The sequence below is a fragment of the Cervus elaphus genome, chromosome 9 (genome assembly GCF_910594005.1).
Source record: "Cervus elaphus chromosome 9, mCerEla1.1, whole genome shotgun sequence".
Classification (NCBI taxonomy): Eukaryota; Metazoa; Chordata; class Mammalia; order Artiodactyla; family Cervidae; genus Cervus; species Cervus elaphus.
Genome location: NC_057823.1, coordinates 32,895,467 through 32,909,239, shown reverse-complemented (window position 1 = coordinate 32,909,239; position 13,773 = coordinate 32,895,467). Strand labels below are relative to the sequence as shown.

Genomic DNA, 13,773 nt, shown 5'->3' with positions numbered 1-13,773 from the left:
TCCTCGGTGTGTATGCCCAGCAGTGGGATTGCCGGTTCGTGTGGCAGTTGTATTTCCAGTTTTTTAAGAAATCTCCACACTTCTCCATAGTGGCTGTACTAGTTTGCATTCCCACCTACCGTGTAAGAGGGTTCCCTTTTCTCCACACCTCCTCCAGCATTTATTGTGTGTAGACTTTTTGATAGCAGCCATCCTGACTGGCGTGAGATGGTATCTCATTGTGGTTTTGATCTGCATTCCTCTGGTAATGAATGATGTTGAGCATCTTTTCATGTGTTTGTTAGTCATCTATATGTCCTCTTTGGAGAAATGTCTATTTAGTTCTTTGGCCCGTTTTTTGATTGGGTTGTTTATTTTTCTGGAATTGAGCTGCATGAGCTGCTTGTATATTTTTGAGATTAATTCTTTGTCAGTTGCTTCGTTTGCTATTATTTTTTCCCATTCTGAAAGCTGTCTTTTCACCTTGCTTATAGCTTCCTTTGTTGTGCAAAAGCTTTTAAGTTTCATTAGGTCCCATTTGTTTGTTTTTGCTTTTATTTCCTTTACTCTGGGAGGTGGGTCATAGAGGATCTTCTGAGATTTATGTCAAAGAGTGTTCTGCATGTTTTCCTCTAAGAGTTTTATAGTTTCTGGTATTACATTTAGATCTCTAATCCATGTTGGGGATTTTTTGTGCATAGTGTTAAAAAATGTACTAATTTCATTATTTTACATATAGCTGTCTAGTTTTCTCAGCACCACTTATTGAAGAGACTGTCTTTTCTCCATTGTATATTCTTGCCTCCTTTGTCAAAGATAAGGTGGTCATAAGGGTGTGGGTTTATCTCTGGGCTTCTATCTTGTTCCATTGGTCTGTATTTCTGTTTTTGTGCCAGTGCCATACTGTCTCAATGACTATAATTTTGTAGTATAGCCTGAAGTCAGAAAGGCTGATTCCTCCACCTCCGTTTTTCATTTTCAAGAGTGCTTTGGCTATCTGGAGTATTTTGTGTTTCAATACGAAGTGTGACATTTTTTATTATAGTTCTTTGAAAAATGTCATTGGTAATTTGATAGGGATTGCATTGAATTTGTGGATTGCTTTGGGTAGTAGAGTTGTTTTCACAATATTTATATTTCCAATCCAGAAACATGGTGTATCTGTTTATGCCAGCTTTGCTTTCTTTCATCACTATCTTATAGTTTAGTTTTTTTTGTATTCAGGTCTTTTGTCTTTTTAGGTAGGTTTATTCCTGGGTATTTTATTCTTTTTGTTGCAGTGGTAAATGAAATTGATTTCTTAATTTCTCTTTCTGATTTTTCATTGCTAGTGTATGGGAATGCAAGGGATTTCTGTTTATTGATTTTGTATCCTGTGACTTTACTAAATTCACTTATTAGCTCTAGTAATTCTTTTTTTTTTTTTTTTCTTTTTTTTTTTTTATTATTATTTTTTTTTCCCAGTGGGTTTTGTCATATCTAGTAATTCTTTTATAGTATCTTGTTAGTTTGATTAATATGTGTCTCGGTGTGTTTCTCCTTGCGTTTATCCTGTATGGGACTCTCTCTGCTTCTTGGATTTGATTGACTATTTCCTTTCCCATGTTAGGAAAGTTTTTGACTATAATCTCTGAAAAAAATGTTTCATACCCTTTCTTTTTTCTTCTTCTAGCATTCCTATACTTCTGCCTCAGTTATTGTGCTATGGGTTTTTTCTAGAAAAAAATTTTAATTTCACTAATTGTGTTGTTTATCACTGTTTGCTTTTTCTTTATTTCTTCTAGGTTCTTGTTAAATGTGTTAAATGATTCTTGCATTTTCTCCATTCTGTTTTCGAGATTTTGGATCATCTTTATTATCATTACTCTGAATTTTTTGGGGGGTGTAGTTTGCCTATTTTGTCTTCATTTATTTGATCTTGTGGGTTTTTACCTTGTTCCTTCATTTGCTCAGTATTTCTCTGTATTTTCACTTTGTCTAACTTTTACTGTGTTTGATGTCTCCTTTCCCCAGGCTATAGGGTCACAGCTCCTTTTGCTTTTGGTCTCTGCCCTTGGTGGGTGTGGTTAGTCCAGAGGCTTGTGTCCGCTTCTTGTTGGGAGGGCCTTGTGCCTGAGTCCTGGTGGGAAGAGGTTGAATTTTTTTCCCTTCAGATGGGCAGGGCTGTGTGAGGTGATTATGTTCTGGGATGTCTGTGGGAAGTCTGTCTACTAATGATTGGGTTTGTATTCTTGTCTTGCTTGTGGTTTGGGTGAGGCATTCTGCTCTGGGTGAGGCCAGCAGATGGGTGGTGCCAAGTCTTGGATACAGGCAGAGGTCTTTGTGGGAGTTCCCACTGATTAATCCTCCCTGGGATCAGGAATTCTCAGCAGTCTAGTGTCCTGGACTCAGGACTCCCACCCCAGAGGTTCAGGTTCTACCTGCAATTGAGGAATCAAGATCCCACAAGCCATTTGTTATGGCAGTAAAGGGGATTAAACAAACAAAAAACAACAGACAAACAAAAAACGAACCCCAGACAAATGGTAAAAGTAAAATCAGACAAATAGTAGAAACAAAAACAAAGGAACATACATACACACAGGAACATACATGCACATACACACCCCCCACCCCCCAAAACAGACCAAAGAAAGCAAAGTACAAGACAGTGAGTTGGTGAGCAAAGGAAACCAAAAATGATACCAGCCAATTAAAAACAAAACTAATTAAGACACAAAACAGAAAAAAAGACCAAAGCAGAGTGCCAAGTGAGGAATAAAGCAAGGAAAACAAAACAAACATGAAAAATGAAGAAAAAAAAAGAAAAGCAAAGTTAAATAGAAGTATATTAAAAAGATCTGTATATATTAAAGAGTAACTGCAACAAGAAAAGAACAGCAGCAAAAAATAAAGGAAAAAAGAACCACAGAAACACAGAAAGCCAAAGTAGAAGTGGAAATATATAAAGGAAATTAAAAATGTGATTAAAAACAAAACCAAAAAAGTTCTCGAAAGCCTCAATAGAGATAGCAGTAATGAAACAGCCACAGCAACAAGAAAAAAAGAAGAGGAAAAAAAAAATCCAGAACCAACTACAGAATGAATCGAAATGTAAGAATGATAATAAAAGTTTTTCTTGGGTCTCAGCTGTCAGTGTCCTTTCCCCCACTGTGAGCCTCAGCCCGCCTCTGCCTCCCTAGGAGGCCCTCCAATACTGTGGCAGCTGGTCTCTGGACCTGCTGTAAGGACAGCTCAGGCTCTGACCTAGTCCTCCTCCTGCATGTTCTCACCTCCAGAGTTCGCAGCTGCCAGAGCTAGGGCTTTTCTTTTGTGTGAATACTCACTGTCCTTTTATGTAGACCATCGACATAGAGTCTACCTGCTTGATCGTGTGCATTTCATCTGCAGCTTATGCAGCTGGTGAAAAGGTTTTCGGTCCTCTTAGTCACTCTCCCTCTGAAGCTCACTTGTGGTTTTATCCCTGCCTCTGCATGTGGATCATCCACAGGAGTTTGCTCCTGAAGAAGCCCTGGAGGGCTTGGGTCTGCCCCAGTGAGGACTGAGCGTGAAGGTAGTCAGCTGCTTGGATCACAGGAATCCCAGCAGCAACAGGTGGGCAGGGAAGCCAGCAGCCACAGGCGCCAGAGATATGGCACTATTAGAATTTTCTAGTTTCTGGCAGCTAGTGCTTATAGGGCCTCCCTGACTCGGGCCCATCTCTATTGCTCACTGCCTCAGGCACTCAAAACGGCCCCCCTATCTAGGGTTTTTCTCTACTGGTCGGCTGCCAGCGCTGGTGTTTGCAGAGAGAGAAGCTACAGTGATGGTTTCACTCCCTGCACATGACTCAGAGGTGGCTGCCCAGCATTCCTCCGAAAGCACTCCCCACCATGGACTTTCTCCCCACAGCCAACAGCAGTCCGTGCCCTGGGGTTGCTGTCCAATCCCCGTGCTCCCCTAGCTCCCTTGCATTCCGGTGGCCTTGCGTCCCTGTCCAGAGTATGTAGGGCTGTGGCACAGACTTTCTGTGTGGTTCTCACTCCACTCAGACTGTCACAAATGAGCTGCTGCAGTCTCCAACAGTCTCAGATGCTTCCCCTCTGATGCCCCCATGTGGGGATCTGACCCCTGCTTCAGTTCCTCAGCCCCCAGGTGCAGCTCAAGTCTTGTTTATGCTCCTCTTTTTCCCTTCCTTCCTTCATCTTACCAAGTTTTGAGTGGAGTTATATCTTCCTTTCTGATGGTCAGAGGCTCCTGACAGTACCCAGCTGGTTCTCTGCGAGATCTTCTGCATCTGAAGATATATCCCTGATGCATCCGTGGAGAGAGACATACTCCATGTCCACCAACTCCTCCACCATCTTGACTGTTTGTTTGTGTTTTTTTTTTTTTTGAGTGAGAAAAAGACCTGGATATTTAAGAAAAAACTATTTACTGGAATAGAATTGCTTTACAGTGTTGTTTGTTTCTGCTGTATAATGAAGTGAATCAGTGTATGTACACGTGTATCCCTCCCTCCCACTCCACCTCCATCCTACCCCTCTAGGTCATCACAGAGTCCCAAGCTGAGCTTCTTTTGCTTTATAGCAGGTTCCCACTAGCTATCTTACACATGCTAGTTTTTACTATGAGGAACTATTCCATACTACTTAAGTTTTGAAATTCTTGAAATATAACTTGTTTTCTTTTCATTTAACTAGTGTTTGTTGTTCCTCCTTTATGCCTTGTACTGTGGGTGATACTAAGGAGAATGTACAAGATACATAAAAAGTAATTGCTTTCCTTTGGAATATAGGCTATTTGAAGATACTGCAGTTATAACAGCGAAAACCAGTAGATGGTTAAGGACAAATGCAAAGAGATAATAAGTGGTCTTGGAATTCAGGAGTGATCAGCCTGGTCCCTTACTGCTCATGTTCTCCTTGTTGCTTTAAAACAATTATATTCATGATTATATTCACTCACTGTAAAGCAATTGTATTCCCCTTGCTCCTCTGCCGACTTTGTTCCATACTGTACCCCAAGGTTTACCTGGCCTCTGACTCTCTTGACTTTGTCTCCTGTCATTGCCCCTTGGGCTCTACATATTCCTTCCAGGATCTTGACCCTCCACCCTCTCCCTTAGAGTGTCTTGCGTATTTGTTCCCGTCTGTCTGACCCTGGCCTTGAGGTAAACACGGTGCCCTCCTCCATTTTCGTCCGTCTGGCGTCACTCTTCCGTGTCCCGCTTTTTAATGGTGTCTGTCTTGATGCTCTGTAGGTACCTAAATTCAGGATGCCCCAAACTGATTTCATTGCCTCTTTTCTTTCTGTCTTCCAGAAATAAACAGTATTGTTTTGCCCTCTGTAACTTTTGAGTCTGGGTAAGTGTCTTTTAATTTACACCATCCACCCGGGTTCCTGACATAAAACACAAGATGATCATTGTTTCTCCCTCAGCTGGGATTCAGCGACTTGGCCCCAGGTCCCTGTTCTCCGTCCCCTCCATCTCCCCTGTGTTCTCACGGTGGCAGCATCACCTCAGCCCTCTAGAGGAGCCTCTCCCTCATGGTGTCCCTCCACGCCCTCTTTTGAACTTGCCTTTCTGCTGCCTCTTGGCTCTCTACAGCCTGAAGCTCAGAGTTGTGGGTAAGGTTAAGGAAAGCCCCTTCCTGACCTCATCCCAGCCTGCCTCTTCCCCTCCTCTCAACAATGCCCGCCCCCCTTCTCCCCTCTCCCAGGACTCAGCCCAGCCTCACCGCCCACCAGTTTATGAAGGTCACACAAACGTACCGTGTCAGTTCTCGATCTCTGTCTTTGTCCTTGTTGCTCTCTAGTCCTGGGGCCAGGTCTGCCCTGTAGACAGAGAACCCAGTCAGCACCCAGCTCAGACACTTACTTCTCTGCGCATCATGGGCTAATGGCCCCCGGTAGAATTGTTCGTACTCTCTTCTGTGCCTTTACTCTATCCTGTTTATGTCTCTTTGATGCCCTTTTTGCACTTGTTATAATGATCAGTGAGCAGGTGTGTCCCCCCTACTGGTCTATGAACTCTGATCTTCAGGTCAGATGCTTTATGCATCCACTTATATCCCATGTACTGGGCATCTTCACGGTGTTCAATTCACCTTTTTTTGGATAAAAGAAGAGTCATGTTGAATGGAGTTTTAAAACCTGGGGAGTTTTTGGCCATGTGTTTAATATTGAGTTTTGTTTCCTAAATATTATTAGTTTTGGTTTACTGTAGTATATCTGCCCGGAGAAGGCAATGGCATCCCACTCCAGTCCTCTTGCCTGGAAAATCCCATGGACGGAGGAGCCTGGTAGGCTGCAGTCCATGGGGTCGCTAAGAGTCGGACATGATTGAGCAACTTCACTTTCACTTTTCACTTTCATGCATTGGAGAAGGAAACGGCAACCCACTGCAGTGTTCTTGCCTGGAGAATCCCAGGGACAGGGGAGCCTGGTGGGCTGCCGTCTATGGGGTCTGCACAGAGTCGGACATGACTGAAGTGACTTAGCAGTAGCAGTATATCTGCCCCTTGCTCCTATAGTTTAAAGTACGAATACTTTGTGAATCTGTTTGAGAAGGGTATGTTTCTAAATTTCCCTACTTTTGATAACATGCTTTGTTCCACTGATGATGTGGTCCCATCTGGGTGGACTCCTGTTCCTAATTGAAATACTCCATTTACTGTACAAATGCGTCTGGCTCTCTTCTTTTCCTAGTTATGCAGTATTTTCTAATAACTGCATCGAAAGACATACAAGCATAATGCATAATAAAATGAAAAACAATCTTATGAATATTGTGTCTAGTTGGTCCTGGAGTAAATGACACAGTATGGACAAGAGACCTTGCAATTGTTTTTTGCAGCCCTTGTAAAGTCTTGAGTTAGGTGGGTTAAGTTTAACACAGCTTTAAAAACTAGAGCAAGAGAATGAGTGAGTGATCCTCTCTCTGTCATGTCCGACTCTTTGCGACCCCATGGCCTGTAGCCTGCCAGGCTCCTCTGTCCATGGAATTCTCCCGGCAAGAATACTGGTGTGGGTTGCCATTGCCTTAATCACTTGTTGAAGTAAAACAGTCACCCACTGGAATGTTTTGTCTTTAAAAAATTATTTGTTTCTTAATTATTTTAAGGTCATTAAATGTCTAAATGCCTTTTTTACAAATCCACAATTATATGCTCTTAGGTTTTAAACAGAATGTCTTTTAGCTTTTGTCTATATTTTATAGACTCTTAAATTACTAGTAATTTACATAATCATCAGTGATTTGACTTCATGTGTTTAATTTGTTCAACATGCTATTTAAAATAAACTCTATGACCAAGGAAACACAGTTACGAATGCAGAATGTTTCTTGATAATAAATCCAAGGTTAGTTTTGCTTTTGACTTCGACTTAAGCTCCATGGAGTTTAAGTGAAAAAAAAAAAGAATACCGTTGGGCTAAATCATAGGCCATGTGGAAGAAGACAGCCTTGGTCTCCAGGCACCTGCCCACCGCTGAGTTGTCACACTGTCGGTTTCTGGGGGCCTGGCAAGGGTCTTAGCTACAGGCGTCATTTTAAGCGAAAGATACTTCAGTTCAGAAAAGTTCTTCGAAGTCCTTAATATCCTCAGTGGAAGTATACATTAGAACATAGTGTGTATTTATAACCCACATTCCAGCGGTGAAGATGTGAACCAGGACTCCAGTAGACATGTTTGATTTCAAGGGTTTTCTGGTAGGTGAGGGTCCTGACTTCACTCTGAGGTTATCAGTAGGGCCAGAGGGTAGAGACGCGGGTGGGACCCTGGGAGGTGGGAGGGGTGTGTGAGAGGGTCCATTCCTGACAGTTGGGTTCATTCTGCCAGTGCACGCGAGACGAAGCCTGAGATTCTAGATCTTTACTCTGTTGGTTAGGGGTAGCCTGTTTAAGCCACTCATTCTAGAGGTTCCCTAAATACAGGTAATACTGACTAACTGCATCCAGAAATCTTTATGGTAAAGCGTTGCAGCTTCCCCCTGGGAACACTTACTTGAAGATCTGCCCACATTTTCCGAGCACTAGTTCTTACTTTGCACCTCAGATGTTACTCCTATCTGTAAGATTCATAATTTTGGTTTTCAGATTCACAGACATTACTTAAGAATTTCAGTTTAAATGGATTTCACTTGGCCATTCACTAGCTTCCTTAGTTAAATTCCATCCCGTGTTATATTCTCCTTTATTGAGTTGAGGATGTCTTGGGATGAATCATTCAACCACAGTTAAGTACCTACTATATGGAGAGGTCTCAATTAGGTACTCAAGGCAGAATTAGAATAACAACTAAGAGTCAGGGGGGAGATATGCATATAAAAACAAATATGTATAAAACAATGAGCTTCAAAGACATCAGTGTGTATAAAGAGCCTTAGGACCACAGAAACCTGCATGGGTGGGATGTTCCTCTGCATTCTTAGGGTGGCCACAAAATTTATCATCCAAACTGACATACTTCTGAAAGTGAAAGGGCGGTTTTGGTCATTGGGCTGGGATAAGAGCGTTAAACCTGGGCTCTCTGGGGCTGATGGGGGTGCACGCTGGCTCTCTGCACTTATCACTTGCACCTGACTGGGTTTCACCATGCTGCCATGTCTATTTCCTGTCATCATGTGCCTTGCACAATTATGTATAATGGTTGTCATGTGCCGTATTAAGTGTTAGTACAACAGGATGGATCTGATTTGAGCCAGTTTTTTGCTCCCATGTAGGAAGCACGTTTAGCGCATGAAACAAAAGTATTTGGAGAACAACATGCGGCCTGTGGCAGAAGCATTTTATATGGTGTGATTTGTGAAAAGTCAAAAAAGTATTTCTTGAAACACCTGACATGTTTGAAATGAAGATACCAGAGTGATCTGGTGGCATTCATTTCAACCACTCCACCCCGTGCTTGTGGCCAGCCAGGTGCTCAGCCAGATCCTGAGGATCAGGAAGGTGGAGGGTGAATGAGAGGGTGTGGGGGGAGATGAGGCCACTATCTTTAAGAAGCCTCAGATCTAAAGGCCAGGCAGCTGAGTTTGAGCAAAGTGTTACTGGAGCCTGGACAAAGAGCTTTGCCAGAAAGAAGGGGTCAGAACCTGGGTGAGGTGGGGAAGGAGAGCTTTGCCAGCAAGGAAGCTGCAGAAATGAGTTTGAAAACCCTCTGTATTTTCAACTCCATTTCTTCCCTCTTTAATCTGTGTACTTTTCTTTCTCTTTTTCTCCATTTCTTTTCTTTCTTTCTTTCTTTTTTTTTTTTTTTTTTTGTATTTTAGCCATGGTATGTGGGATGGTTCCCTGACCAGAGATCAAATCTGGACCCTTGGCAGTATAAGCACATGTCCTAGTCACTAGACCACCAGAGAAGTCCTTCCGTTTCTTTCTTTTCTTCATGTACCCTCTGCCTTGAGCTTCTTCTGTCCTCTCTCCTTTTGTTTTATGGTTTTTAAACTCAAGGTATACACAAGGAGATGGAAGGACAGGAATAACAACAACTATTTTCTTAATGTTGCTTATTATGCTAAGTAGTGTACATGCATGATCTCTTTTACTCCTCAGAACAATTCTTTAAGGTTTGTATGTGGTCAGAATCTCCTGTTACAGGTGAGAGGAAAGTAAGGCTCATAGAGGTTCAATACTTTGATGGGGGCCATACCGGAAGTGGGAGGGATGGAATTTGAACCCAGCTCCTGCTCATTCACTGTACTGTGCCCATGTTACCTGGGTTTGAATATGATGCCAAAATTTCAGCTTCTATGTATGTGCATGCTAAGTCACTTTGGTCGTGTCTGGCTCTTTGTGACCCCATGGACTATACCCTGCCAGGCCATGGGATTTTCCAAGCAAGAATACTGGAGGGGGTTGCTATGCCCTCCCCCAGGGGATCTTGCCAACCCAGGGATAGAACCCACATCTCTTATATCTCCTGTATCGGCAGGTGGGTTCTTTACCACTAACGCCACCTGGGAAGCCCTCTCTGTACCCTGGTGCCAAATCAGTTCTTGGAGACAGAGTTTTGGGTGAAGTAGAGAAGGATCGGTTTATTGCCTTGCCAGGCAAAGGGGAACACAGCAGGCTAATCCCTTCAAAACTGTGTGTCCCAGCTTTGGAAAAATAGTGACAAGTTTTATAGTAATGGTTCAAAGAGGACATATCAGCTCATGGACATTCTTCTGATGGGCCAGTGGTGAGCTAAGTAGGAGTCAGCATCGTCAACTTTCAGGTCCAGCTGTCTGGGGTCTACATGCTTGTGGGCAGCATACCATCGTTAATCATTAACTTCTGTGTCTGTAAAATTGTTGTTTGTTGTTTAGTCACTAAGTCCCATGTCTGACTCTTTGTGACCACATGGACTGTAGCCTGCCAGGCCCCTCCGTGCATGGGATTTCTTAGGCAAGAATACTGGAGTGGGTTGCCATTTCCTTCTCCAGGAGATCTTCCTGACCCAAGAATCGAACCCAAGTCTCCTGCATTGGCAATCGGATTCTTTATCATTGAGCCTCCTTGGAAGCCCCATCTGCAGAATAGCTCAAAGATACTGTTGTGTGTATCCCTTGGTGGGGGAACAGGACCTCGCCCAAGGCTGCTCTTCACTGTTTCTCCCTGGTCTCCCATCCCCTCCCTTCTCTAATTAACAACTGCTTGAATCTGCCTGTTGGAACTCTGGGAAGGTCCTGGAGATTAAATGAAGGCTGTTGCCTGTAATCAAAGACATGGGGGATACAGAAAGGCCTTGTGCCCAGGAGCCCCACAGGACCCTGCAGAGTGCCAGATACAGGCCATCAGTGCTACAGGGCATGATTTCAGTGGTTGCCCACACTTTCAATAACACTGATAGACAGGGGAGAAGGTTCCTCCTGTTCACTCACCTTTTCATCCTGTGCCATTTTGCCCACCCCTCTAACTTGGCGTTACTTTGCTGATCTCCCTTTTCTCAGGACTGGAGCACAGGTTGCAGGCTTATAATCATGTTTCAGCAGGAAACATGATTTTAAAACAAGTGTTTCTTTTCATATTCACCTTAAAGTTCTCTTTAACTTTTATTGAGGTAAAAAGGCTATTTAAAGAAAAATACTGAGTCCAGATAAGATGCAGATGTGGACAGGTTGTGAAGGTGCTATGGGAATGCGTAATATGGGAGAACACTCTTGCCTGCCTCAAGGGAGGAATTAAAGACAGAAGATGAAAGCCAGACAACCCTCAGGGTAAAGTTTTAGCATTTTTTCAGCTAGGAGTCAGGGAGGGCTGGTAATTCTGTCGCATTTGCTGCCTTTTCCTTTCTTTCTGCCTTATCTTATATGTTTGTGGCAAAACGTTTTGAATCTGTTTGGCTTAATGATCCTTCTATCAGACACATACTGATTTATAACTTTATAGTCAACTCTCTGCCTGCATTGGCAGTGGAAATGGGAAATTGTTGAAATGGTTATCTTTAAAACAAAAAAGAGCAGTTTGTATGCCAAGGGCCTTAATCTGGTGTTTTTTGGTGAAGTTACTTGTGTCCGACTGTTTGCAACCCCATGGACTGACTGTAGCCCACGAGGCCCCTCTGTTCATGGAATTTTCCAGGCAAGAATAATGGAGTGGGTTGCCATTCCTTCTCCATTTTAGTTCTTAAAAATAACTAAATTTCCCCATTTCTTTAAACTATGTAGTTACAGCTCACTAACTGGTAATTCTCTTTTTCTTTTTTTTAAAGGACAGCGCAATTAGATTTTAGCAAGATTGAGATTTCAGTGTCTTTTGGTCTATTTGTCAGGACAGACCACAAGCAGTTTGCAAGTGTCCATGAACAAATCAGGTTAGCAATACATTGAAACCAGTGCAAATAGATTGTCCTCATCACCACATAGACAAAACAGTCAGGAGATGGGCTTGATGCTGTAAGCACAAGTGGCATGATATAATGAAGTTGTATTCCATTAAGCTCTTGTGTACGGGGAGCAAAATGTCATCACCTGAATGTGGCTGCATTTCTGTGATACAACCTCATCTGTTCCGTCAACTAGTTTTGCTCTGATCAATAAGCAGTTTTCTGTGGCCTTTCACTGCTGCCAGATGTCATTGAGTGATGTAAATGCACGTCAGAAACTACAAACTTGACAGCTCACCCAGAGTGGGAAGGGAGAGAGGAGAGGGAAATCACAGCAGAAGACGGGGTTGACAGCTGACATCTCCTCGGGGTAACTGACTGGATACTGTAGCAGCCAGCGCTTTCCCCACAGAAACACGAAGGAAGACGATCCCGGACCGTGTAAAATACAGAACAGATGTCCTGAAATAATTTAAGGGAAAAGTTATTCTCGTGAACTGAAGCATAGTGATTGTGTAAATTGTTTAGGTAAAATCCACCAAAAGTAACGAGTTGTACTTTCTTTTCTGACTAAGCATCTTCTAAGCAAATAACAATATATTTCTACCCATTTTCTCCATCACCCGCTGCCAAGACTACAATTAGGAAAGTTTGTGTCAATCCAGAAAGAGATGTAGCCAAAGAGACTTTTGTTAAAACAGTATCCATGCAAGACAATATTATGTAGCAGTAAAAGGAGGGGAAGGACAGTCTTCATATCCTCCTGTGGGAAAATGCTGGGGTCCATTGCTAAGTGAAAAAGCAAGAGGTAGAACGATGTGTGATGTGCTGCCTTTGGTGCTCAAGGGAAGAACGTAAGGCTGACTCAGTCAGATGTGCACATCGTGAGGCTGAAAGGGCCTGTTCACAGCATCCGAAGCAGGATGCAGGGTGCAGCCTGGTCACCGAGTGTTGGGGTTTCAGGGGAGGCTTCACTGTGTATGTTTTCATATCTTTTTTTCAAAAAAAAAGCTTTTAAAACCATAGGAGCATATTACCTATTTAAAATATTGAATTATAAAAAAACATTTCTTTATTTCACGTATGAAACTGCGTTAAATGCACAAAAGGAAATACAGTAGTTAGTTACCATATTTAACAAAGGACGCATATTCCAAGACCAGTCTTTCTAGACTCTTCATCTCCAAAGTGAGTCAAAGACATTCAGTTCAGTTCAGCTGTATTAAATGAGAGGTCATTAAATACTAGTTCAAATAATTTTAGTAGCATTGACTAAACTTCAGGGACCCTTAGGTCATGGAAATTTTTTTTTAAACATTTGTTGAGTGCTTACTGTATGCTAGACACCCTACAGTGCATTTGTAAGTTAATTCATTTAAATCCTCACAGAGAAGGTGTTATTTCTATTTAACAGATGAAAATGTTGAGGCCCAGTGAGTTTAAGTAACTGTAGACACCCAGCCAATCATGTTGGAGTATGAACCTGGGTTTTTGGTTTCCAAGGGTAAGTCTAGGGTCTGAGTAGCAGAGTGGAGAGAGCTATATGCAACACAGGCCTTTGTAAACCCTGCGGACAATGGCCTTAGCCTGTCCTTCTTATCAAGGTAGTTATTTAGTTACTTAGTCATGTCTGGCTGTTTGTGGCCTGATGGACTGTAGCCTGCCAGGCTCCTCTGTCCATGGGATTTCGAATACAGGAGTAGGTAGCCATTCCCTTCTCCAGGTAATCTTCCTGACCCAGGGATCGAACCTGTGTCTCTTGCATTGGCAGGCGGGTTCTTTACCACTGAACCACCTAGGAAGCCCCATCAGGAATACAGCACAGTGTTAAATTGTGGGGCTGTCCTTACTTTCCTAGGTTTCCCTGTTAGGATGACTTCCTTCCAGCTCTTATTGCAGTCACAATATATACTTACAAGTAATTCATCTCTAGCTCTTCTCTGAGTTCCATCAGGGAGAGACTGTCTCTCTGCCCCACTGTATGCCAGCTCAGAGCCTGATCCAC

The 13,773-nt window shown here is 42.8% G+C and overlaps 1 protein-coding gene across 3 annotated transcripts in view; it reads left to right on the top strand.

Moving 5' to 3' along the window:
• Positions 1-13,773, top strand: part of SNX24 (sorting nexin 24) — a 172,331-nt gene that overhangs the window by 54,289 nt on the left and 104,269 nt on the right. The window contains exon 2 of one of the 3 annotated variants that reach the window (XM_043912256.1): positions 5,282-5,324. The exons of the other annotated variants lie outside the window; for them this stretch is intronic. The gene's annotated coding sequence lies outside the window, so the exon portion shown is untranslated. The remainder of the gene's footprint in view (positions 1-5,281; positions 5,325-13,773) is intronic. 3 annotated transcript variants of the gene reach the window in all.